The following is a 27,481-nucleotide window of genomic DNA, read 5'->3' on the forward strand; positions in this document are numbered from 1 at the left end:
GAAACAAAATAACCCACCCAAAACTAACTCTCTCTGCACATGTTATATCTGCCCCGCCTGCAGTGCACGTGGTTTTGCCCATTAGAGAAAGATTTTGCTGCTGCGATCAGGTCTGAATTAGGCCCTATGTTTTTATTAGTACTCATTACTTAGCACCTGATGATCAGAGGGCTTTCTACCCTTTATTATGTGTATGGGGACCAGAACATTTACGTTTAGATACAGGTTTCTGATTATCTTATGTTGTGGAGAGCACATGTGTGAAATGGTTGCAAAATACGGTCCAAAATATGTACTGTTGGTGTCACAATGTGATAGACTGAAGTAATCAGATGCCTGTTCAAAACATTCTTTTCTATTTTTTTCTATTTTTTTTAACATGAATCTGTATTCAGGCAACCTAGGTGTCCACCTAGGGACCCGTGAGTCCCAAGGGCCCCTTGAACAGACCCCACAAAGAGATCTGGCCTGTCCAAAGTGTTCCCAGAGTGGCATTGCACAACTACTGTGTGATGTCATGACATCACACGGACTTTCACATACTCCAGAGTCCCGTTGTCTGCACTGTGCATGTTAATTACTTGTAATGTAAGTCAGTCCTGTCCACTTCCCACCCACCATCAAAAATAAATCCTATAGTGTACTTGAAAATAAAAAAAAGGCATGAGTGTGGGCGGAGGGCTGTCTTCTTCTAGGCTTATACCGACATCTATTAAATGCAGGGTTATTGGGTAGTCAGTGTCTAGCTTGTGAAATTACCATGGCACCCCAGTATTGTCACTGTTATATGAGGCAGGCACCCAGTGCTTGTAGTGGGAAAATGCAAATGAAAGCCCTCTTGTTCATGGATTCTCTTCTATTTTCTCTTTTCTCCCCAGTCCCACTTTTCCTTTTTTTACTCTTGTCACCTGGTCCACAGTGTACGATCTTTGAGGTCCTACAATACCCCGACATATGGCTTCTACACTTAGGATTATCTCCATAAACGGCAGGGGTTTAAACGTCCCTGAGAAGAGGGCCGGTGCTCTCTGTTCGTTTCACGCGGAGAGGGCTGATATTGTCCTTGTGCAGGAGACCCATTTCCGACACTCCCCCTCTGCACCCCACCTTAGGAATAAGTTCTAACCCACTTCGTATTACTGTAATTATTCCCAATCTAAATCTAAAGGTGTGGCCATCCTTTTTGCTAAACATGTACCTGTTACCAATGTGGTGGCCCACAGGTTGGAGGAGGGGAGATGCCTCGTACTTGTATGCTCTATTTTTAACACGACCTTTACAATTGTTAATATATATGCTCCCAATCAGGGTCAACCTGCCTTCCCCGAGGCTATTATGGACAGGGTTGATGCGCTGAAACAGGGGATCCAGATTGTGGGGGGTGATTTCAACTGGGCCCTCGATTACACCCTAGACACCTCCTCCAAGTCCCCGTTGGTGCGTCACCGCTTGTCCAGGAAGGTGCGGCGCCTCCTTCACGTCCATCAGCTGTCCGACGTCTGGCGCATATTTCACCCATCAGACCGGGATTATACATATTATTCGGTCCCTCATTGTTCATACTCTAGGCTAGACTATTTTCTACTTGACCACAGACACCTGTCCCTGGCTTGCGATGCTTCCATCGGCCAGATGACATGGTCCGATCACGCTCCGGTTAGACTGGACATTTCCATCGGTCCCCCTCCTACTCAGCGACGCTCGTGGCGATTTCACGAGTCTCTGTTGCACGACCCGTACTGTAAAGCCCAACTGGAGGATGCCATTGATATGTATATTGATTGTAATGTCTCCCCTGATGTCTCTGATTTGACAATTTGGGAGGCTCATAAATGTGTAATCCGGGGAAAGTGCATTCAATTGGTCTCCTATTTAAAGAAACAACGTTTGGGCCAAATTGAGGGACTTCTGCTGCAAATTTAATCCCTAGAATCCGCCCATAAGGCCTCCCTCTCCCCTGACACCTACAGATGTGTCCACTATTACCTTTCTGAAAAGAGTGCCATGGCAGTAAATTTTACATGACATGAATTCCTTTTGTTGTTGGGCCATCATGTTGTGCAATGACAATTCATGACAATTCATAGTTTTACCACTGGGTGTCCAGTGCATCACGTAACGTAGCTTTCCACCAACATTGCTGTTAAATAGACACTGTAATCAGGTCGTTCTGATGTATGGTCAGCTTTAGAGTCTAATTGCTAATTGTGTAGGTGTGAAAATCTCAGTGTGAGAGGCCTTTGAAGTAGACTCCTTGGGGGGTACAGATTTTATCCTGGCTGGGGGATGTTACTATATGTTGCTCAGAGCACAGAGGTGAATGAAGTCTAAAGTGAAATTAAGTAATAAGTTAAGAAAAACCTTAGTGCTGTAGAGTAAAAGAACATATAAGATTTTGCAATGATAAAATATTTCCAAATAAAGGGCCTCATTACGAGTTGATCGCACGAAGCTGCTTTTTGCATCCCGTGCTATCATCTAATCTCCGCCTATGAGGGTTGTTTTTTTCCCATAGCAAGGCTGCAATCGCTTGTGCAGGCCTGCTATGGTAAAAAATGTTGTGCAGTTTCTAAGTAGGTCTGGACTTAGGGGGTCATTACGACTCGATAGCTGCATGTCGTCGTTCGCACAGCTGCAATCGGATCCGTGCTGCGCATGCGCGGCGGCCACTATGTTCCCGCACGGCAGTCGCCGGGCAATGACGCTGGGACCGAAAAAAGCGATTGCAGCGCCGATCACACGAAGATCCTGGGCAACTCACCATTTGCAGCCGTTTTCGGGGAGTGGTAAGAAAAACGCAGGCGTGGTGTGAGAAGTGCAGGTGTGTCCAGGGCGGGTGTTTGACATCAGAGCTAGGACCGAACAGGTTGAAAACATTGCAGCAGGTAAGTAAGTCACCGGCACCCCTGCACTGAGCATACTGCCGGCACTGCCAACACCCCTGCACCGAGGACACTTCTGGCACTCCCACACTGCCGACACTCCTGCACTGAGGACACCGCCGGCACAACTGCACTGGGGATACTGCCAGCACTCTTGCACTGAGGACACCTCCTACACTGCCGACACTGCCAGCACTTCTGCACCGAGCACACTTCTGGCACTCCCACACTGCCGGCACCCCTGAACTCCTGCAATGAGGACACCTCCTGCACTGCCGACACTGCCGGCACCCCTGCACTGGGGATACTGCCAGCACTCCTGCACTGAGGACACCTCCTGCACTGCCGACACTGCCGGCACCCCTGCACTGGGGATGCTGCCAGCACTCGTGCGCCGAGGACACCTCCTGCACTGCCGACGCTGCCGGCACCCCTGCACCGAGGACGCTTCTGGCACTCCCACACTGCTGACACCCATGAACTCCTGCACTGAGGACACTGCCGGCATACCTGCACTGGGGGTACTGCCAGCACTCCTGCACTGAGGACACCTGCACTGCCGACACTGCCAGTACTTCTGCACCGAGGACATTTCCGGCACTCCCACATTGCTGGCACCCCTGAACTTCTGCAATGAGGACACCTCCCGCATTGCTGACACTGTCGGCACCACTGCGCTGGGGATACTGCCAGCACTCCTGCACTGAGGACACCTTCTGTACTGCCGACACTGCCAGCACTTCTGCACAGAGGACACTTCTGGTACTCCCGCACTGGGGTGCTGGCAGTGTGGGAGTGCCAGAAGTGTCCTCGGTGCAGGGGTGCTGGCAGTGTCGGTAGTGCAGGAGGTGTCCTCAGTGCAGGAGTGCTGGCAGTATCCCCAGTGCAGGGTTGCCAACAGTGTTGGCAGTGCCAGAAGTGTCCTCAGTGCATGGGGTGCTGGCAGCGTCGGCAGTGCGGGAGTACTGGAGGTGTCCTTAGTGCAGGAGTTCAGAGGTGTCGACAGTGTGGGAGTCCCAGAAGTATCCTCGGTGCAGGGTTGCCAGCAGTGAAGGCAGTGTGGGAGGTGTCCTCAGTGCAGGAGTTCAGGGGTGCTGGCAGTGTCGGCAGTGTGGGAGTGCCAGAAGTGTCCTCGGTGCAGGGGTGCCGGCAGTGTGGGAGGTATCCTCAGTCTAGGAGTGCTGGCAGTATCCCCAGTGCAGGGGTGCCGGCAGTGTCAGCAGTGCGGGAGGTGTCCTCATTGCAGGAGTTCAGGGGTGCCAACAGTGTGGGAGTGTCGGAAGTGTCCTCGGTACCACCAGCCAAGTGCAAGGAGGACACCTCCTGCACTGCTGACACTCCTGCACTGGGGATACTGCCAGCACTCCTGCACTGAGGACACCTGCTGCACCTCTGCACCAAGGACACTACTGGCACTCCCACATGTATTGGAGATATATTAATACTTCACAATTAGCTGCCACTGCTGATATTCCCGTGTGCCTGATGGATAAATTGCCCTGCGCATACGGATGTCCATGTTGCTGCCCACGGTGCTGTTGGTGGCTAGAGGTGGGAGGAGAAGCCGCTGGCATCCGTGATTCTGCTGACCGGAAGTCGGACCCGGTCACATGCTCATTGCCAGGGGTTACATGCTCGTTGCCAGGGGTTACATATGCTTGTTGCTATAGGGGTTACATGCTTAGTGCCAGGGGGTTACATGCTCAGTGCCAGGGGGATACATGCTCATTCCGGGTAGCGCTGGGTAATGGTCTAGTAATACCTCTAGCATCTGTCTCCTAGAAGGCAGCTGCCATTTTTAAAGGGCCATCTTCCATGCTGTCTGCATGGAATCTGCAGCTTCCATTAGTAGGTAGAGACTAAGTGTCTATTGTGCCGGTGCTGCGCCCCCACCCCCCACCCCCCCAGGACTCAGCCATCCAGGCTGCAGCCTTATGGCTGATCAGGCCCTGGGTCTCATGTTTCTTCACCCGCTTGTATGGCAGACAGAGCACTGAGTGACTTATTATGGAGCACAGCCACAGCACTGGACTGATTTATGCAGACAGACGCAGCCCCCACTTGTATGGCAGACAGAGCACTCAGTGACTTATTATGACAGCACAGCCCCAGCACTGGACTGATTTGTGGCAGACAGACGCAGCACCCATGTGTATGGCACACAGAGCACCCAGTGACTTATTATGGAGCACAGCCACAGCACTGGACTGATTTATGGCAGACAGATGCAGCACCCACTTGTATGGCAGACAGAGCACCCAGTGACTTATTATGGCAGCACAGCCCCAGCACTGGACTGATTTGTGACAGCACAGGACAACAGCACCGACAGCAGAACCAGCACCCACCCCACGCCACCCTTCCCGCCACCCTCCCACAGACAGACAACAGACATGTCCGTCCTGCTCCCTCTGCAATGCTGGAGTGATAATTGCAGCAAGAAGTGTGGAATAGTATATAGTCCAGATCTCGCGAGAATCCGACAGCGGGATGATGACGTTTTGACTTGTTCCGGGATCTGAGTCTGGCAGGAAAACCCAAGCCTGACTCTGATCCCGGCTCGGATCGGGAAGTTCGGGTGGGCTCGGATCTTGTAGATCTGAGCCCGCTCATCCCTACCTACTATAAGTATGAACAGCATTTGATGATGAAAGAGGGAGAGAAAGCAGTTATTTTTTTCTCAATTCAGTGTGTAATCCAGAGATTATTATGGGTTCATGAACAAAGCCTAAATTGTCTCAGTTACTGTATTGCTATAACCTATTGCTTCTCTTTAATCCAATAGATATATTATACTTTTCTTTTCTGCTGCTGAATAATGGGCCTACACACGGGGTGACTGCAGTCAGTGATCTGAGCAATGCTAGATTGCTCAGATCGCTCAGCACACAGCGCTGCACCAACAATGTGTGCTGAGCGATCTGTCACTGCACGTGTTCTCAATAGAGAAAACACGGGAGATTACTAGATCTTTCAAGCATGCTTGAACTAACTAGACGGGCGATAGTGAAGCGCGGGGATGCGCATCACTATTGCTATAGTCCACACACAGAGCGATTTGTGCTGAATTTCTAAGCGATTCACTCAAATCACTTAGAAAAGCAGCCTAAATCGCTACGTGTGTAGGCACCAGTAGTCAATTTTTCCAGGCACGTCGTACGGGTACAAAGCGGATCGTTGCTGTGCACTGGTTCTAGCGAAGAATCCATTTGCACAGCCGATCGCAAGGAGAATGATAGGAAGAGCGCGATTGTGGGTGTCAACTGACCATTTTCTGGGAGTGTTTGGAAAAACGCAGGCGTGTTGAGGCATTTGCAGGGTGGGTGTCTGATGTCAATTCCGGGCTTGAATAGGCTGAAGGGATCGCTGCGGCTGAGTTAGGTCAGAGCAACTCAGAAACTGCACAAGCTGTTTTTGTACAGGGCGGATGCACACGCGTTCGCACACTTGCAAAGCTAAAGTACACTCCCCTGTAGGTGGCGTCCATCTGTTCGCAGCGCTGCAAAAAATAGCTAGCAAGTGAACAGATCTGAATTAGAGAAAAAAACAATCGAGAGAGCGCTATACACATCTGTTGTGGATATTTAAAAAATATTTTTATTTCTATCAATATTCCTTATCACAATTATACTTAGTGCCGGCCGGCATCACATAAAAAAATAAAAAAAATTGAGGAAGCGGGCGATGCTTTTGAGTAGGCTGGGAAACGCGTCTGTCACCATCTCCATACACAGACTGCAGCGGATCATTATCCATCAGCTGGCTGGCTGAATCACATCCCCAAAGCAGGGGAATGGCTGTGTAACCATCTGCCCATTGACTCCGGATAAGGCCGGGAGTGAGAGTACCGTCCGGGAGGACAAGCGGTCACATTGCGGTTAAAGAGAATAAGACGTGCACTCCAACTAAAAGGCTACCAGTAGGAGCATTAGCCAGGAGGATCACCGCAAATACTGTGACTTCAACAGAGGCATCTATATGGTATACTTTTCAACATTATTAACAAAATACCACTGGACAGTGACTGTTGTTTCTACCAATATTGCATGAACTGCTCCAATAACGTATACAGGTTGTGAGCGAGGCTTTGTCCAATTGATTGATACTAATATATGCTTATTAACCAGACAAATTGAAATGTGGACCTAAGTACTATTTAAAGTTCAACATGCATGTTTAGAAATCACTGGGAGGTGATTACAACAGCGTGCAGTATATATCAGTCTAAGAGCCATATTAGTGTATACATATGCTGGGTATATTTATAATCTATTTTCCCTAAGAAGTATTATAAGGTGTTTACTGATAATTAAGTAAAGTGAACAGAAATATATCTATACATGCATGTGTAGAAGCATATATAATTCTTATATTTTCTCTGACGTCCTAGTGGATGCTGGGAACTCCGGACCATGGGGAACAGCGGCTCCGCAGGAGACTGGGCACAACTAAAGAAAGCTTTTAGGTCACCTGGTGTGCACTGGCTCCTCCCACCATGACCCTCCTCCAAGCCCCAGTTAGATTTTGTGCCGGCCGAGGTTGGATGCACACTAGGGGCTCTCCTGAGCTTCTAAAAAGAAAGTATATAATTAGTTTTTTTATTTTACAGTGAGACCTGCTGGCAACAGGCTCACTGCAGCGAGGGACTAAGGGGAGAAGAAGCGAACCTACCTGCTTGCAGCTAGCTTGGGCTTCTTAGGCTACTGGACACCATTAGCTCCAGAGGGATCGACCGCATGGAACTGGCCTTGGTGTTCGGTCCCGGAGCCGCGCCGCCGTCCCCCTTACAGAGCCAGAAGCAAGAAGAGGTCCGGAAAATCGGCGGCAGAAGACATCAGTCTTCACCAAGGTAGCGCACAGCACTGCAGCTGTGCGCCATTGCTCCTCATACACACTTCACACTCCGGTCACTGAGGGTGCAGGGCGCTAGGGGGGGGCGCCCTGAGCAGCAATAAAAACACCTTGGCTGGCAAAAATACCACAATTTATAGCCCCAGAGGCTATATATGTGATAATTACCCCTGCCAGAATCCATAAAAAAGCAGGAGAAAAGTCTGCGAAAAAGGGGCGGAGCTATCTCCTTCAGCACACTGGCGCCATTTCTCCCTCATAGCTCCGCTGGAAGGAAGCTCCCTGGCTCTCCCCTGCAGTCTACACTACAGAAAAGGGTAAAAAAGAGAGGGGGGGCACTAAATTTAGGCGCAGTATATATAACAGCAGCTATAGGGGACATAATTCAGTTAGTCCCTGCATTATATAGCGCTCTGGTGTGTGCTGGCATACTCTCACTCTGTCTCCCCAAAGGGCTTTTGTGGGTCCTGTCCTCTGTTAGAGCATTCCCTGTGTGTGTGCAGTGTGTCGGTACGGCTGTGTCGACATGTTTGATGAGGATACTGATGTGGAGGCGGAGCAGATGCCTATAGAAGGGATGTCACCCCCTGCGGGGCAGACACCTGAGTGGATGGACTTATGGAAGGAATTGCGTGCACGTGTCAACTCCTTACACAAAAAATTTGACGACATGCCAAATGCGGGACAGCCGGCTTCTCAGCTCGTGCCTGTCCAGGCGTCTCAAAGGCCATCGGGGGCTCTAAAACGCCCGCTACCTCAGATGGCAGACGCGGATGTCGACACGGATACTGACACCAGTGTCGACGACGATGAGTCTAGTCTAATGTCCACTAAGGCCATTCGTTGCATGATTGAAGCAATGAAAGAGGTGTTACAAATTTCTGATATAAACCCAGGTACCACTAAAAAGGGTATTATGTTTGGGGAGAAAAAACTACCCGTAGTTTTTCCCCCATCAGAAGAATTAAATGAAGTGTGTGAAGAAGCGTGGGCTTTCCCTGATAAAAGATTGGTAATCTCTAAGAAGTTACTAATGGCGTTCCCTTTCCCGCCAGAGGATAGGTCACGTTGGGAGACACCCCCTAGGGTGGATAAAGCGCTCACACGTTTGTCTAAAAAGGTGGCACTACCGTCTCCGGATACGGCCGCCCTCAAGGAACCTGCTGATAGAAAGCAGGAGGCGATCCTGAAGTCTGTATATACACACTCAGGCATTATACTTAGACCAGCTATTGCGTCAGCATGGATGTGCAGTGCTGCCGCTGCGTGGTCAGATTCCCTGTCAGAAAATATTGACACCCTAGACAGGGACACTATTCTGCTAACCATAGAGCATATAAAAGACTCAGTCTTATACATGAGAGATGCACAGAGGGAGATCTGCCGGCTGGCATCTAAAATAAGTGCATTGTCCATTTCTGCTAGGAGAGGCTTATGGACTCGCCAGTGGACAGGGGTTGCAGATTCAAAAAGGCACATGGAAGTTTTGCCTTATAAGGGTGAGGAGTTATTTGGGGATGGTCTCTCGGACCTAGTTTCCATAGCAACTGCTGGGAAGTCAGCATTTTTACCCCATGTTCCCTCACAGCCTAAAAAGGCGCCGTTTTATCAGGTACAGTCCTTTCGGACTCAGAAAAACAGGCGTGGAAAAGGCGGGTCCTTTCTGTCCAGAGGCAGAGGTAGGGGAAAAAGGCTGCAACAAACAGCAGGTTCCCAGGAGCAAAAGTCCTCCCCCGCTTCTTCCAAGTCCGCCGCATGACGGTGGGGCTCCACAGGCGGAGCCAGGTACGGTGGGGGGCCGCCTCAAAAATTTCAGCTATCAGTGGGCTCGCTCACAGGTGGATCCCTGGATCCTGCAAATAGTATCTCAAGGGTACAAACTGGAATTCGAGGCGTCTCCACCCCACCGGTTCCTAAAATCTGCCTTGCCGATTACTCCTTCAGACAGGGAGGCTGTGCTAGCGGCAATTCACAAGCTGTATTCCCAGCAGGTGATAATCAAGGTGCCCCTACTTCAACAAGGACGGGGTTACTATTCCACACTGTTTGTGGTACCGAAACCGGACGGTTAGGTGAGACCCATTTTAAATTTGAAATCCTTGAACACATACATAAAAAAATTCAAGTTCAAGATGGAATCGCTCAGGGCGGTTATTGCAAGCCTGGACGAGGGGGATTACATGGTATCCCTGGACATCAAGGATGCTTACCTGCATGTCCCCATTTACTATCCTCACCAGGAGTACCTCAGATTTGTGGTACAGGATTGCCATTACCAATTCCAGATGCTGCCGTTTGGACTCTCCACGGCACCGAGGGTGTTTACAAAGGTAATGGCCGAAATGATGATACTCCTTCGAAGAAAGGGAGTTTTAATTATCCCGTACTTGGACGATCTCCTAATAAAGGCGAGGTCCAAGGAGCAGTTGTTGGTGGGAGTAGCACTATCTCAGGAGGTGCTACACCAGCACGGTTGGATTCTGAATATTCCAAAATCACAGCTGGTTCCGACGACACGTCTACTGTTCCTGGGTATGATTCTGGATACAGTCCAGAAAAAAAGTGTTTCTCCCGGAGGAGAAAGCCAAGGAGCTGTCATCTCTAGTCAGAGACCTCCTGAAACCAAAACAGGTATCGGTGCATCACTGCACGCGGGTCCTGGGAAAGATGGTGGCTTCTTACGAAGCAATTCCTTTCGGCAGGTTCCATGCCAGAATTTTTCAGTGGGACCTGTTGGACCAATGGTCCGGATCGCATCTTCAGATGCATCGCCTAATAACCCTGTCTCCAAGAACCAGGGTGTCTCTGCTGTGGTGGCTGCAGAGTGCTCATCTTCTAGAGGGCCGCAGATTCGGCATACAGGACTGGGTCCTGGTGACCACGGATGCCAGCCTTCGAGGCTGGGGGGCAGTCACACAGGGAAGAAACTTCCAAGGACTATGGTCGAGTCAGGAGACTTCCCTACACATAAATATTCTGGAACTAAGGGCCATTTACAATGCCCTAAGTCAGGCAAAATCCCTGCTTCTACACCAGCCGGTACTGATCCAGTCAGACAACATCACGGCAGTCGCCCATGTAAATCGACAGGGCGGCACAAGAAGCAGGATGGCAATGGCAGAAGCCACAAGGATTCTCCGATGGGCGGAAAATCACGTACTAGCACTGTCAGCAGTGTTCATTCCGGGAGTGGACAACTGGGAAGCAGACTTTCTCAGCAGGCACGACCTCCACCCGGGAGAGTGGGGACTTCATCCAGAAGTCTTCACGCTGATTGTAAATCGATGGGAACGGCCACAGGTGGACATGATGGCGTCCCGCCTAAACAAAAAACTAGAGAGATATTGCGCCAGGTCAAGGGACCCTCAGGCGATAGCTGTGGACGCTCTAGTGACACCGTGGGTGTACCAGTCAGTTTATGTGTTCCCTCCTCTGCCTCTCATACCAAGGGTACTGAGAATAATAAGAAAACGAGGAGTAAGAACAATACTCGTGGTTCCGGATTGGCCAAGACGAGCGTGGTACCCGGAACTTCAAGAGATGATCTCAGAGGACCCATGGCCTCTGCCGCTCAGACAGGACCTGCTGCAGCAGGGGCCCTGTCTGTTCCAAGACTTACCGCGGCTGCGTTTGACGGCATGGCGGTTGAACGCCGGATCCTGAAGGAAAAGGGCATTCCGGAGGAAGTCATTCCTACGCTGATTAAAGCCAGGATGTCACAACTGAGGGCCTGAGCTGACGGGAGGCAGCCTCAGTTGTAGGGGCTGAGATGTAACGGAACCTGGGAGGTTGTATCAGACCCCTAGACATGTAAGTAACATGTAGAATAACTGCCCGAAGGCGTGACCACGACAACCAGGATAAAAGTCAATGATGTTTATTATGACAAACTCCGTAACACAGCAGCAGTAAAAGGAAACATAAAAGTCAACAGAGGATAAATACAATTCCTGGGTACTACAGGGTGGCAAGGGCCACAGGCACTGGTAGAGTGAGACAGTTCTTATAATCTTCTAGTTGGAAAGTCCTTACCAGGCCTGACTGTAGCAATGGAGAGAACCCAGGATCGTACCAGCTGATGTTCCAGGAAAGGCTGGGCTGCTGAAGGTAAAACGGCTGCTGTGGATACTGGCTGGAACCAGACTGTTGTTGGTACGGAGTGGATACTGGCTGGAACCAGTTAAATAATAAACGAACTTGAGAGCGATGAAATAATAATACCGGTGGAGAGTGGTAAACTGCAGAAAAGGACACCGGCCCTTTAAGAGAAGCTGTACACTGCTGGAAGCTGGGCTGGAAGCAGGTGATTGTTTGAGAGCGGTGAAATAATAATACCGGTGGAGAGTGGTAAACTGCAGAAAAGGACACCGGCCCTTTAAGAGAAGCTGTACACTGCTGGAAGCTGGGCTGGAAGCAGGTGATTGTTTGAGAGCGGTGAAATAATAATACCGGTGGAGAGTGGTAAACTGCAGAAAGGACACCGGCCCTTTAAGAGAAGCTGTACACTGCTGGAAGCTGGGCTGGAAGCAGGTGATTGTTTGAGAGCGGTGAAATAATAATACCGGTGGAGAGTGGTAAACTGCAGAAAGGACACCGGCCCTTTAAGAGAAGCTGTACACTGCTGGAAGCTGGGCTGGAAGCAGGTGATTGTTGTAACTGGAAACAGGTGAGTCCAGAATGGATCGGAGAGTCAGGCTACACCGCAGATGGAATGCTGGTGCGGGTCTCTATAGCAGAAGTCTGGAGACAGGAGCTGGAACCTGGAAGACAACCACAGGAGAGAGACAAACTGGAACTAGGTTAGACAACCAAAGCACTGACGCCTTCCTTGCTCAGGCACAGCTTACTTATACCTGCAGCAAGGAAGGGGTTGGCTAGGCAATTATGCAAATCAACAATACAGACAGCAGATTGGTGGAAATGCTCAGATGACAAAATCCAAGATGGCTGCGCCCATGCAGACACTTGGAGGGAAGTTTGGTTTGTAATCCATGTGAGAATTGAAACAGTAATGGCGACGCCGGCCACAGGAGACAGGAGACGCCAGACTGACAAGCGCACATTTAACCACGCGGGCACAGCGGAGGCCGCGGCTGATGAAATCACCACTCTGACATTCTGCATGTGGAAACTCAGGAACAGCGGGATCCGGTCCTGGAACGCTGAGCCAGCCTTAGGAGGCATCTGAAGGGTAAGTCATGGCGTCCAGATACCCGGATCGTGACAGCACCCCCCCCTTTAGGAGTGGCCCCAAGACACTTCTTAGGCTTTAAAGGAAACTTTGCGTGGAAATTTCGGACCAAGGCAGGAGCATGGACGTCTGAGGCATTGGTCCAAGAGCGTTCTTCAGGACCATAGCCCTTCCAGTCAATGAGGTATTGTAACTGACCGTAACGGAAACGTGAGTCCAAAATCTTGGCCACCTCGTACTCGACTCCCCGTTGAGTCTGAACTTTGGGAGCTGGAGGAAGTGCGGAATGAAACCGATTCAGGATCAGCGGTTTCAACAAAGAAACATGAAATGTCCTGGGTATTTTCAAGAAGGATGGTAACTGTAACCTGTAGGCAACAGGATTGATGACTTGTTCAATCTTGAAGGGTCCGATGTAGCGAGGTGCAAATTTCATGCTGGGAACTCTCAACCTCAAATTCTTCGTGGACAGCCACACACGATCACCCACCTTGAGAGCAGGAACCGCTCTACGCTTCCTATCGGCAAACTTCTTATACCTGAATGAGGCTTTAAGCAGGGCTGCGCGGACGTTCCTCCAGTTATTTGAAAACTGACGCAAGGTGACATCCACTGCTGGAACAGAAGTTGCGGGAAGCGGTTGGAATTCTGGGACTTTAGGGTGGAATCCATAATTAATGAAGAATGGTGTAGAAGAAGATGAGGAATGGTATTGATTGTTGTGGCTGAACTCGGCCCAAGGAAGGAGTTGAACCCAGTCATCTTGAGAGGAAGACACATATATACGGAGGAAGGCCTCCAAGTCCTGATTCACCCTCTCGGTTTGACCATTGGTCTGAGGATGGTAAGCCGTGGAAAACTTTAACTTGACTTGGAGGGCTTGACACAAACTTCGCCAAAATTTGGCTACAAATTGTACTCCACGATCCGAGATGATCTCTTCAGGAAGACCGTGAAGTCGGAAGATCTCTTGTATAAACACTTGAGCCAACTTGGAAGCTGACGGAAGACCGGTGAGAGGGATGAAATGTGCCATCTTGGTGAACCGGTCAACTACCACCCAGATGGTATTAAACTTGTTGCAGATAGGTAGATCGGAAACAAAGTCCATCGACAAATGGGTCCAAGGTCGACGGGGAACAGATAATGGAACCAGTTGCCCCGCAGGCGACTGGCGGGAGACTTTGTGTTGGGCACACTTTGGGCAGGAGGCAATAAATTCCATAACGTCCTTCTTCAGAGTTGGCCACCAGTAGGACCTAGAAATAAATTCAAGGGTTTTCTGAATGCCTGTATGTCCAGCAAAACGGGAAGCATGGGCCCAATGCATGAGCTTCTTCCTTAGAACTGGCTTAACAAAACTTTTCCCTAGTGGAGGCGTAGAGTCCATCCCTACCGTGGAGAATGCCAACGGATTAATAATAGGATGCTTGTCTGCAGACTCGGACTCATTTTCTTGCTCCCATGAGCGGGAAAGGGCATCGGCCTTACGATTCTGAGAACCCGGACAGAACTGGAGTTTAAAGTCAAACCTAGAGAAGAAAAGTGCCCATCTGGCCTGACGAGGATTCAGACATTGTGCGCCTTTGAGATATAAAAGATTTTTGTGGTCGGTAAGTATGGTGATTGAGTGGGAAGCTCCCTCCAACAGGTATCTCCACTCCTCCAGAGCGAGCTTGATGGCTAGCAACTCCTGATCGCCAATGGCATAGTTGCGCTCAGCTGGGGAGAACTTCCGGGAGAAGAAACTGCAAGGATGTAGATGTCCATCTTTGGCCCTCTGGGATAACACTGCTCCTACTCCAACGGAGGAGGCATCTACCTCTAAGATAAAAGGAGAGTCGGTGTCGGGCTGTTTCAGAACTGGTGCAGAGATGAACCGTTGCTTCAGAAGGTGAAAGGCCTGTGTAGCTTCCTCGACCACTTGGACGGATTAGCACCTTTCTTGGTTAATGCAGTGATAGGCGCCACAATGGTGGAAAAGTCTCGTATAAATTTTCTATAATAATTGGCGAACCCTAAGAACCTCTGGACCCCTTTGAGGCTTAAGGGTATAGGCCAATTCTGGTACGCTTGGAGTTTCTCAGGATCCATCTCTAGTCCGGAACCGGACACAATGTAACCTAGAAACGGAATGGTTTTAACTTCAAACACACACTTCTCCAATTTACAATAGAGGTGATTGACACGGAGACGGGAAAGAACCTCTTTTACCCAGAAACGATGATCTTCGAGATTATTAGCAAAGATGAGGATGTCGTCTAGATAAACCACGACATGGCGGTACAAGATGTCCCTGAAAATCTCATTCACGAAGTGCTGGAAGACTGCTGGAGCGTTGCTCAATCCGAAGGGCATGACGAGGTACTCATAATGTCCGTCACGGGTGTTAAAGGCGGTCTTCCACTCGTCACCCTCACGGATTCGGATGAGATTGTAGGCACCCCTCAAGTCCAGCTTTGTGAAAATAGTTGCACCACTAACTCTATCAAAGAGCTCGGTAATCAGGGGTAAAGGGTATCGGTTCTTGACGGTAATGTCGTTCAGACCTCTGTAGTCGATGCACGGACGCAGACCACCGTCTTTCTTCTTAACGAAGAAGAAGCCTGCGCCGGCTGGAGAAGAAGATGGTCGGATGAAACCCTTCGCCAGGTTCTCTTTGATGTACTCTTCCATGGAGTGTGTCTCAGGCAGAGACAACGGATAAGTTCGGCCTCGCGGTGGAACCTTCCCTGGAATGAGGTCGATTGGGCAGTCCCATTCTCTATGAGGAGGAAGGATATCAGCAGAGGCTTTACTGAACACGTCCGTGAAGTCTTGATATGGAGGAGGCGGAACATCAGATGACCTGGGGAAGGAAGAACAAACAGGAAGAACTTTGGCTAAACAAGTCTCAGCACAGGAGGGACCCCATGCCAGTATTTGCGTAGTCGTCCAGTCAATTGATGGGTTGTGGAGACGGAGCCATGGAAGGCCTAAAACCACTGGATGTGTGGCTCTTGGAATCACTAAAAAAGAAATATACTCAGAATGAAGAACTCCCACTCTCAGACGAACTGGAAGAGTCCTTAAGGAAATGACTGCGTCAAAAATCTTGCTGCCATCCACGGCAGTCAAAGAGATGGACGAGGACAGTCTCTCGGTGGGTAGGGACCACCGTTTAACATAAGCTTCGGTTATGAAATTCCCAGCTGCTCCGGAATCAAGGAGGGCAATGACGTTCCTGTAACGTTGAGCAATTTGGAGCGACACTGGGAGGTTACAGTCATGAGGAGATGGAGAGGAGATCATTACTCCTAGCCGGCCCTCTCCTTGGCGAGCTAGGATCTGGAGTTTCCCGGACGTTTGGGACAGGCATTGATAGTGTGCGACGGAGCTGCACAGTAGAGACAGAGAGACTCAGAGAGACGTCTTCGGCGCTCAGCGGGAGATAGACGGGAACGACTAATTTGCATAGGCTCATCCTTGGATGGAGATGGTTGACGAGGAGGAGGAGCAGAAGATTTAGGAGTAGATGATCTTCCTCGCTCGGTTGCTCTCTCTCTGAAACGTAGATCAACCTTCGTGCAAAGAGAAATTAGCTCATCCAACTTAGAGGGCAAGTCTCTGGTAGCTAACTCATCCTTGATGCGTTCTGATAAGCCATGCCAGAATGCAGCATACAGGGCCTCGTCGTTCCATGCCAGTTCGGATGCCAGGATTTTAAACTGTATAAGATACTGTCCCACAGTACGTGTTCCCTGGCGTAAACGGAGAATCTCAGATGAAGCAGATGTTATCCGGCCTGGCTCGTCGAAGATGCGCCTGAATGTAGCTACAAAGTCAGTATAGGAGGATAGCAGGGGATCAGACTTCTCCCATAAAGGTGATGCCCAGTCAAGGGCTGAGCCACTGAGAAGGGAGATGATATAGGCAATTTTGGTACGGTCACTGAAGAAATTGCCAGGTAGAAGCTCAAAGTGGATTTCACATTGATTGAGAAATCCCCTGCAGAACCTTGGAGATCCATCAAATTTTGCTGGCGTTGGAAGATGAAGATGTGGACTGGAAATGGGTAAGGTGGGTGGGGTTACAGCTGGTGTCACTGTAGTGGACGCACCGGACGTGCCAGGTCCACGGAGGGTCGTTTGAATCCCATCCAGCCGTGTAGAGAGATCCTGGAGACAGCGGATGATGTGGCCCTGTGCAGCCTCCTGATGTTCAAGTCGGGCTGCCAGTTCTTGCATCGGCCTGGCCGCTTGATCCTGGTCTCCGGCTGGATTCATTAGGTCAGTGCTTACTGTCACAACTGAGGGCCTGAGCTGACGGGAGGCAGCCTCAGTTGTAGGGGCTGAGATGTAACGGAACCTGGGAGGTTGTATCAGACCCCTAGACATGTAAGTAACATGTAGAATAACTGCCCGAAGGCGTGACCACGACAACCAGGATAAAAGTCAATGATGTTTATTATGACAAACTCCGTAACACAGCAGCAGTAAAAGGAAACATAAAAGTCAACAGAGGATAAATACAATTCCTGGGTACTACAGGGTGGCAAGGGCCACAGGCACTGGTAGAGTGAGACAGTTCTTATAATCTTCTAGTTGGAAAGTCCTTACCAGGCCTGACTGTAGCAATGGAGAGAACCCAGGATCGTACCAGCTGATGTTCCAGGAAAGGCTGGGCTGCTGAAGGTAAAACGGCTGCTGTGGATACTGGCTGGAACCAGACTGTTGTTGGTACGGAGTGGATACTGGCTGGAACCAGTTAAATAATAAACAAACTTGAGAGCGATGAAATAATAATACCGGTGGAGAGTGGTAAACTGCAGAAAAGGACACCGGCCCTTTAAGAGAAGCTGTACACTGCTGGAAGCTGGGCTGGAAGCAGGTGATTGTTTGAGAGCGGTGAAATAATAATATCGGTGGAGAGTGGTAAACTGCAGAAAAGGACACCGGCCCTTTAAGAGAAGCTGTACACTGCTGGAAGCTGGGCTGGAAGCAGGTGATTGTTTGAGAGCGGTGAAATAATAATACCGGTGGAGAGTGGTAAACTGCAGAAAGGACACCGGCCCTTTAAGAGAAGCTGTACACTGCTGGAAGCTGGGCTGGAAGCAGGTGATTGTTTGAGAGCGGTGAAATAATAATACCGGTGGAGAGTGGTAAACTGCAGAAAGGACACCGGCCCTTTAAGAGAAGCTGTACACTGCTGGAAGCTGGGCTGGAAGCAGGTGATTGTTGTAACTGGAAACAGGTGAGTCCAGAATGGATCGGAGAGTCAGGCTACACCGCAGATGGAATGCTGGTGCGGGTCTCTATAGCAGAAGTCTGGAGACAGGAGCTGGAACCTGGAAGACAACCACAGGAGAGAGACAAACTGGAACTAGGTTAGACAACCAAAGCACTGACGCCTTCCTTCTCAGGCACAGCTTACTTATACCTGCAGCAAGGAAGGGGTTGGCTAGGCAATTATGCAAATCAACAATACAGACAGCAGATTGGTGGAAATGCTCAGATGACAAAATCCAAGATGGCTGCGCCCATGCAGACACTTGGAGGGAAGTTTGGTTTGTAATCCATGTGAGAATTGAAACAGTAATGGCGACGCCGGCCACAGGAGACAGGAGACGCCAGACTGACAAGCGCACATTTAACCACGCGGGCACAGCGGAGGCCGCGGCTGATGAAATCACCACTCTGACATTCTGCATGTGGAAACTCAGGAACAGCGGGATCCGGTCCTGGAACGCTGAGCCAGCCTTAGGAGGCATCTGAAGGGTAAGTAATGGCGTCCAGATACCCGGATCGTGACACAGGAAAGATGTAACTGCAAAGCATTATCACCGCATATGGCGGAAATATGTTGCTTGGTGTGAGGCCAAAAAGGCCCCAACAGAGGAATTTCAACTAGGTTGATTTCTGCATTTCCTACAAGCAGGAGTGACTATGGGCCTGAAATTAGGCTCCATTAAGGTACAGATCTCGGCTCTGTCAATTTTCTTCCAGAAAGAACTAGCTTCACTACCTGAAGTTCAGACGTTTGTGAAAGGAGTGCTGCATATTCAGCCCCCGTTTGTGCCTCCAGTGGCACCTTGGGATCTCAACGTGGTGTTGAGTTTCTTGAAATCACATTGGTTTGAGCCACTTAAAACCGTGGATCTAAAATATCTCACGTGGAAAGTGGTCATGTTATTGGCCTTGGCTTCAGCCAGGCGTGTGTCAGAATTGGCAGCTTTGTCATGTAAAAGCCCTTATCTGATTTTACATATGGATAGGGCGGAATTGAGGACTCGTCCCCAGTTTCTCCCTAAGGTGGTATCAGCTTTTCACTTGAACCAACCTATTGTGGTGCCTGCGGCTACTAGGGACTTGGAGGATTCCAAGTTACTGGACGTAGTCAGGGCCTTGAAACTTTATGTTTCCAGGACGGCTAGAGTCAGGAAAACTGACTCGCTATTTATCCTGTATGCACCCAACAAACTGGGTGCTCCTGCTTCTAAGCAGACTATTGCTCGCTGGATTTGTAGCACAATTCAGCTGGCGCATTCTGCGGCTGGACTGCCGCATCCTTAATCAGTAAAAGCCCATTCCACAAGGAAGGTGTGCTCATCTTGGGCGGCTGCCCGAGGGGTCTCGGCTTTACAACTTTGCCGAGCTGCTACTTGGTCAGGGGCAAACACGTTTGCAAAATTCTACAAATTTGATACCCTGGCTGAGGAGGACCTTGAGTTCTCTCATTCGGTGCTGCAGAGTCATCCGCACTCTCCCGCCCGTTTGGGAGCTTTGGTATAATCCCCATGGTCCTTTCGGAGTTCCCAGCATCCACTAGGACGTCAGAGAAAATAAGATTTTACTCACCGGTAAATCTATTTCTCGTAGTCCGTAGTGGATGCTGGGCGCCCATCCCAAGTGCGGATTGTCTGCAATACTTGTACATAGTTATTGTTAACTAAAGGGTTATTGTTGAGCCATCTGTTGAGAGGCTCAGTTGTTTTCATACTGTTAAACTGGGTATAGTATCACGAGTTATACGGTGTGATTGGTGTGGCTGGTAGGAGTCTAACCCGGGATTCAAAATCCTTCCTTATTATGTCAGCTCGTCCGGGCACAGTGTCCTGACTGGGGCTTGGAGGAGGGTCATGGTGGGAGGAGCCAGTGCACACCAGGTGACCTAAAAGCTTTCTTTAGTTGTGCCCAGTCTCCTGCGGAGCCGCTGTTCCCCATGGTCCTTTCGGAGTTCCCAGCATCCACTACGGACTACGAGAAATAGATTTACCGGTGAGTAAAATCTTATTTTAGCCTGCATAAGTATAATTGTGATAAGGAATATTGGGGGTAATTCCAAGTTGATCGCAGCAGGAAATTTTTTAGCAGTTGGGCAAAACCATGTGCACTGCAGAGGAGGCAGATATAACATTTGCAGAGAGAGTTAGATTTGGGTGGGTTATTTTGTTTCTGTGCAGTGTAAATACTGGCTGCTTTATTTTTACACTGCAATTTAGATTGCAGATTGAACATACCACACCCAAATGTAAGGGGCCCTACACACTGGCCGATCCGCCGCCGAGCTGCCCAACGGCGGATACGGCCGAAGGGTGACCCAGCGGCGGGGGGGGGGGCAGTGACGGGGGGTGGTGAAGTTTCTTCACTCCCCCCGTCACGCGGCTCCATTGAAGTGCAGGCAAATATGGACGAGATCGTCCATATTGGCCTGCATGCACAGCCGACGGGGGACCAGCGATGAACGAGCGCGGGGCCGCGCATCGTTCATCGCTGGAGCCTCCACACTGAAAGATATGAACGAGTTCTCGTTCATTTATGAACGAGATCGTTCATATCTTTCAAACAAATCGGCCAGTGTGTAGGGCCTATAACTCTCTCTGCAAATGTTATATCTGCCCCCCCTGCAGTGCACATGGTTTTGCCCAACTGCTAAAAAATTTCCTGCTGCGATCAACTTGGAATTACCACCATTGATAGAAATAAAAATATTTTTTAAATAGCCATAACAGATGTGTATAGTTTCTTTCTTTGTTTTACTTATAAGGGGCTTTAACCAATTACCCCTGAGAGGGCAGCTCACATATCTGTATAATCGCGGCACCAGGAAATTGTCTCTGGTAGATCTGAATTAGGCCCAATATGCTATATTGAAATATCAAAAACTCTCTCAGAGGTGTACTACCTCGTTACAATACTTTGAGAGAATTGGCTTCTCTATACTCACTCCTTAACCACCAAACAATTGCAAAAAATGACAAGTAGTGCCTTTTAATTAGTATCCTAATTTTCATATCCGATCTCTGTGTTGAGTTTGTATGAACTCTCCATCAGCCCATTATAAATCATAAGGGAAGAGATTTTTGAAACATATAGGCAGCATTGTACCAGAACAAAAAAGGGGGTAGGGGACTCCTACCACACTGGAGCCTGGAAAAGCTGCCCTGAATTGTGAATTGTGGCCCTCATTCCGAGTTGATCGCTCGCAAGGCGATTTTAGCAGAGTTACACACGCTAAGCCGCCGCCTACTGGGAGTGAATCTTAGCTTCTTAAAATTGCGACCGATGTATTCGCAATATTGCGATTACAAACTACTTAGCAGTTTCAGAGTAGCTTCAGACTTACTCGGCATCTGCGATCAGTTCACTGCTTGTCGTTCCTGGTTTGACGTCACAAACACACCCAGCGTTCGCCCAGACACTCCCCCATTTCTCCAGCCACTCCCGCGTTTTTTCCGGAAACGGTAGCGTTTTTATCCACACGCCCCTAAAACGCCGTGTTTCCGCCCAGTAACACCCATTTCCTGTCAATCACACTACGATCGCCGGAGCGAAGAAAAAGCCGCGAGTAAAAATACTATCTTCATTGTAAAATTACTTGTCGCAGTGCGATTATTGCGCATGCGTACTAAGCGGAATTTCACTGCGATGCGATGAAAATTACCGAGCGAACGACTCGGAATGAGGGCCTGTGCTCCTTCCCAAAGTGTCACCAAACTTTAAAACAGAGAATGGACAAAAATTGGTTGGAAGAAGCGTCACACTGTTTGATAGGCAACGGCGCCAGCAGCTTGAAGCTTGAAGCTACGGTGTCCATGACGACATATATCGACATAGCCACCAAAAATCATGAAAAACTCATTGCAACCTTTTTTGTGTCAACCTTTTTTATATTTACCTATTGCTTGTGTCGACCTTTCAACACTGTCTACCTAAACCATGCTGACCTTTCTGATGTGTCGACATATGGCCTGTCGACCAATATTGGTCGACCTAATGACTGTTAACCTTCTTATTGTTGACAATATGACCCATTCCTATTACATGCAGCTGGCTCAGCAAGATCGCTCAGCATACAGCGCTGCACAGCGATGTGTCAACGATGTGTGCTGAGCGATCTGTCAGGGCCAGTGAACACTGGCCCTGACAGGCGATCTGACTAGATTTATCCTGCATGCAGGATCTTAATCGCCGGGCGATAACAACATCTGAACATCTGTGTACTTGGGCGATCACTTTAGCCTGTTCATGTACGGTATTGACGTCAGACACCCGCCCTGCAAACGCTTGGACATGCCTGCGTTTTTCTAAACACTCCCAGAAAACGGTCAGTTGCCACCCACAAATGCCTTCTTCCTGTCAATCGCCTTGTGATCGGCTGTGCGAATCGATTCTTCGTTAAATTCATCGCTCAGTAATGATCCTCTTTGTACCCGTACGACGCGCATGCGCATTGCGGTGCATACGCATGCGCAGTTTTGTCCTGATCACACCGCAGCGAAAAAACCTAGCGTGCGATCAGTGTGGAATGACCCCCATGGTTTTGCCCATCTGCTATCAAAATTGCTGCTTCGATCAGGTCTGAATTACCCCCCTAGAATCTTTCTCTCAGACTTTCTGTTTACTCAGTTTCTGAAAATGCCACCTGCTGTCTGAAAAGTGGTACTGCACTATATTTCAGACGACTTGCACATGGCCTGCTATGTATATATTGGGAGGAAAGCTTATCTCGTGCCATGAATGGCAGGCCATGATACTTTTTTCAGAAAGGTAATCGTGGACACATCTGTATGTAGATCTGGTCGCGGCCCGTTCGTCCTTGAATAAATTGCTATTAGATAAAGTGAAATTCTCCTTTCGGAAGTGTCGCAATCGGTATTACCGCTGGGGCAACAAGCCGGGCAAAATGCTTGCCAGGGCTTTACGTTCCCAGAGGGAGCTCTCATTTATCCCCTCCATAAAGGATGCACAGGGCCGGCTGTTCCACAACACGGACAAAATTGCGGAGACATTCTGTTGATTCTACACCTCCCTTTACAATCTCCCCTCGCCCGATTCGGCTAGCGTTCGGTCGCGTGACGTAGACGCTTACCTTACAAAGATTGGCTTCCCTAAACTCTCGGAAGATGCCGGGGAGGAGTTGGAAAAGCCCTTTACTTCCCGAGAACTCGATGATGCCATTAAATCCACTCCTTCTGGAAAGAGTCCTGGCCCTAACGGTTTTACCATCAATTATTATAAAGCCTTTAGGGATAAATTGTCCCCTCTCCTCTTAGACGCATGCAACGCAGTCTCCGACACTAACCCTTTTTCTAGGCAATCCCTTGAGGCCCACATTACGGTCATCCCTAAGGAAGGTAAGGACCCCTCCCTGTGTCCCAGCTACCGGCCTATATCCCTTCTCAATGTTGACGTCAAGCTCTTCGCCAAGCTCCTTGCTAATAGACTCAGGTCCCTCTTACCCTTCCTTATACACAATGACCAAGTGGGGTTTGTCCCTGGTCGAGAGGCGAAGGACAATACGTCTAAGATTATACCTCTTATACACTACGTTTCCTCAAAGGACTCCCCGACGATCCTACTATCCACTGACGCTGATAAGGCGTTCGATAGAATTGACTGGGGGTTTATGGCCGGGGTGTTGAGACACATGGGACTGGGTCCGACTTGCTTGCATCGCGTTCTAGCCCTTTACGCCTCCCCTTCGGCCAGAATTGTGATTAACGGTTCCTTGTCCGGATCGTTCGATATTAATAATGGGACTAGGCAGGGCTGCCCCCTATCCCCCATGATTTTTATTCTCTACATGGAGGCCTTAGCTAGGGCGATTAGGCTTAATCCAAACATTTCTGGGATCAGGCTCCAGGATAAGGAATATAAACTTGCCCTCTTCGCCGATGATTTACTGGCTACAATCACAAACCCCACAGTCTCCTTGCCTAATTTAATGGATGAGTTTAAGCTCTTTGGAGAGCTCTCTAATTTTAAAATAAATTATTCAAAATCAGTGGCCCTGAATCTTAATGCCCCGTCTGCCATGGTATCAGGACTTAAAGCTGCACTCCTCTTCACCTGGCACACCTCTCACTTGAAATACTTGGGGACTACCATTACCAGGGATCTTTCACGTCTTTTCGAATCTAACTTCACCCCCCTCCTAACTAAACTTCGTGCAGACCTCCAGTCCTGGACTTCCAAGTCTTTCTCCTGGCTGGGCAGACTGGGTATTCTCAAGATGAATTCCCTCCCTAGAATCTTGTACCTATTACAGACCCTACCGATCAAAATTCCTTCAACATGGTTCCGGGAGGTCCAACTGCTATTTAGAGAATTTGGGGAGGCAAGAGGCCGCGCTTGAAATTTTCCATAATGATTAGGCAGAGGGACAGGGGTGGCCTCCGCCTGCCAGATATACAAGGCTACTATCGAGCCTGCCATCTCCAAAGGATCCTTTGGTGGTCTAGAGCTTTACCATCTAAACAATGGGTGCAGATAGAGAGTCAGGTGCTCCCGTCACCAATTGCTGTCGCTCCGTGGTTGCATTCCCTCCCTGCCATTTCCCATCCCACTATAGGCCCCACTTTGATGTGTTGGAAAGCGATTAGAAAATCCCCCTCTGTTTCCTCGCCGACTTCCGCTTACATGTCCTTTTTATTTAATTAACTATTTCCACCTGGTATGGCCATGCGGGCCTTCCAGTCTTGGTATGACTTGGGACTCTGGAGGGTCGGACAGCTGATGGATGGAGGTGGGGTTGTCTCCTTTTTGAATCTACAAGAGAAATGGCATTTGCCGCCCAGAAACTTTTGGCGTTATCTGCAAGTTCGCCACTTTTTGGTGTCTCAGGGCTATCCTGGAGGGAGACCCCCGGCCCTCACGCCATTCGAACGCCTCTGCGACAGCCCGTCGCCCCCGCCCCACTCAATCTCCCTGATATACAACCTTCTATTGACAGACTCCAGCCCTACTCTTCCTCCCTTTACTGAGACGTGGGATAGAAATCTCGGCCAGGAGCTCGGCGAGGACGTTTGGGAGAAAATATTCAAACTGGGTCATGCTTGCTCCCCTAGTACACTGGTAGTGGAGACCCAGTACAAATTGATCTCTCGGTGGTATAAATGCCCTGATATTCTTTCTAAGATGGGTCTTGGTCTCCCCAATACCTGTTGGTGCTGCTCTTCTGGCCCCGGGAACACGCTCCATATATGGTGGTCGTGCCCCTTGCTCCAACCCTACTGGAAGGAGATACTTTCACTTTCTGCTGAAATTATGGGTGATGAGGTACCAACGGACCCCCTGTTTTGGCTGTTTCACTACTCGTCCAAAACCCATCTCGAGCTATAAACACTCCTTATTATGCCATCTCAACAATGCCGCCAAGGCGGTGATTCCTGTCCGCTGGCGATCTTCCTCCCCTCCAACTGTTAGAGATTGGTTGAATAGAGTAGATCTTTATATGGATTTGGATGATATAATGACATCTGTTGATGGGGGCTATTCATCCTTCAGGGATACGTGGGCCCGATGGCTACTTTTTAAAGATTCCCCGACCTTTAGGTCCATCCTCGCCTCCAGCTCCCCCACGTCCTCTTAGACATTTCCTCACCTCAATGTACTGCTTCTTGTTATGTGATAAGCAAGAGACTCGCGCTGTGGACCGGGTGATTCTGATTCTTGTTCTTGTCCTTTCCCCCTTCTTTTTCTCCTCTACCTCTTTCCGTATCTTTTTTTCTTCTTCTTCCTCTTTATCTTGCTCTTGCTTTGGTTTGATAAGGTTAACAAGATATGTATGACTATTAAATTATACCATTCTTTGTGTTCGAGCTGTTATAAAACATTGAGTATATGCTCTCCTGTTATTGACCACGGGAGCTAGACAGGCTTGCAGTTGTATTACGACATTATTTGTTATTGCAACTGTCTGTATGTTAACCATTTGTTACTGCTACAAATTTTTTCATTAAACATATTTTGCACTAAAATACCAAAAAAAAAAAAAAAAAAAAAGCCCTGTGCCACACAGCCCAGGAGAGATAAGCCCACCATAGTCTGTGGTGATAACTCATCACCATTGTTATATGTCATAGGCACTAAGCAGGGCACAAACACACACAGTACTGTGCATGTACCCTAACCCACCACATAACCAGCTCTTTGTGTCCACAAAACAGCCCCCACTTCAGATGCCACCTCACAGCGACCTTCTAATCTCAAGCACTCTTTCAGATCAGAATTGTGTGCTATATGTAAGGAGCAACAGGGAGAGGGCCATCCACCTATGTAGTACTAAGAGGAAAAAACTTAGTTATAGGGTATTAGGGTTAATTCAGAGGTTTGGGTTAGGATATTAGGGATAGGGTCAGTGGCAAACGCAGGATTTGCATGGGGGGGTTTCCAGAACTGGGCGGAGCCAATCACGGGGGTGGGGACTGAGGTGACCCAGTATATGCTGGGTCCGTAAAACTAGTGTGTCTGTGTGTGTGTGTGTGTGTGTGTGTGTATATATATATATATATCTACATACATATATATATATATACATATATCTACACACACACACATTATATATATATATATATATATATATATACACATACATACATATACACGGGTGGTCTTCAGTATGCCGGCGGTCGGGCTCCCGGCGACCAGCATACCGGCGCCGGGAGCCTGACCGCCGGCATACCAACACTTTTTCTCCCTCGTGGGGGTCCACGACCCCCCTGGAGGGAGAATAGAATAGTGTGGCGCGCGTAGCGTGGCGAGCGCAGCGAGCCCGTAAAGGGCTCATTTGCGCTCGCCACACTGTTGGTAAGCCGGCGGCCGGCCTCCCGGCGCCGGTATGCTGGTCGCCGGGAGGCCGGCCGCCGGGAGATCGTAGTGAACCCATATACACATATACATAGCATATTAAACATGCATACATATATATATATATAGAGAAATAGAGACCTAGGCGCTACAGTACAGACGTGCGATGGAAACAGTAATAAAGAAAACACTCGTTTAACTCTTTTAAGAGTAGCAGCTCGTAATGCAAGATTAGTGTATGGTGTACACATAGAGAAAAATTGGGTAGTGAAGAAAACAAGCGCTAATGAGTGTAGTGACAATTATAACAGAAATACTCAGGTGGGTTAAAAAATTAGTATGGCCTTGGGCACTTATCTGGTGAATAAAAACTTCCAGCCGATGTTCATCATTTTAGGATTAACATGTAAAAGAAGAAACAGCAAAACATAGTGTGTATCGTTCATGAATTAAAATAGTGCTTTTTGCAATATAGGGCACGAATTTAG

General features: G+C 49.0%; 1 protein-coding gene across 3 annotated transcripts in view; it reads left to right on the forward strand.

Annotated features, from left to right (window-relative positions):
- Window positions 1-27,481, forward strand: part of CNTN1 (contactin 1) — a 337,119-nt gene that overhangs the window by 162,075 nt on the left and 147,563 nt on the right. The gene's annotated exons all lie outside the window — the stretch shown is intronic.

Source organism: Pseudophryne corroboree, chromosome 6 (assembly GCF_028390025.1).
Source record: "Pseudophryne corroboree isolate aPseCor3 chromosome 6, aPseCor3.hap2, whole genome shotgun sequence".
NCBI classification, from domain to species: Eukaryota; Metazoa; Chordata; class Amphibia; order Anura; family Myobatrachidae; genus Pseudophryne; species Pseudophryne corroboree.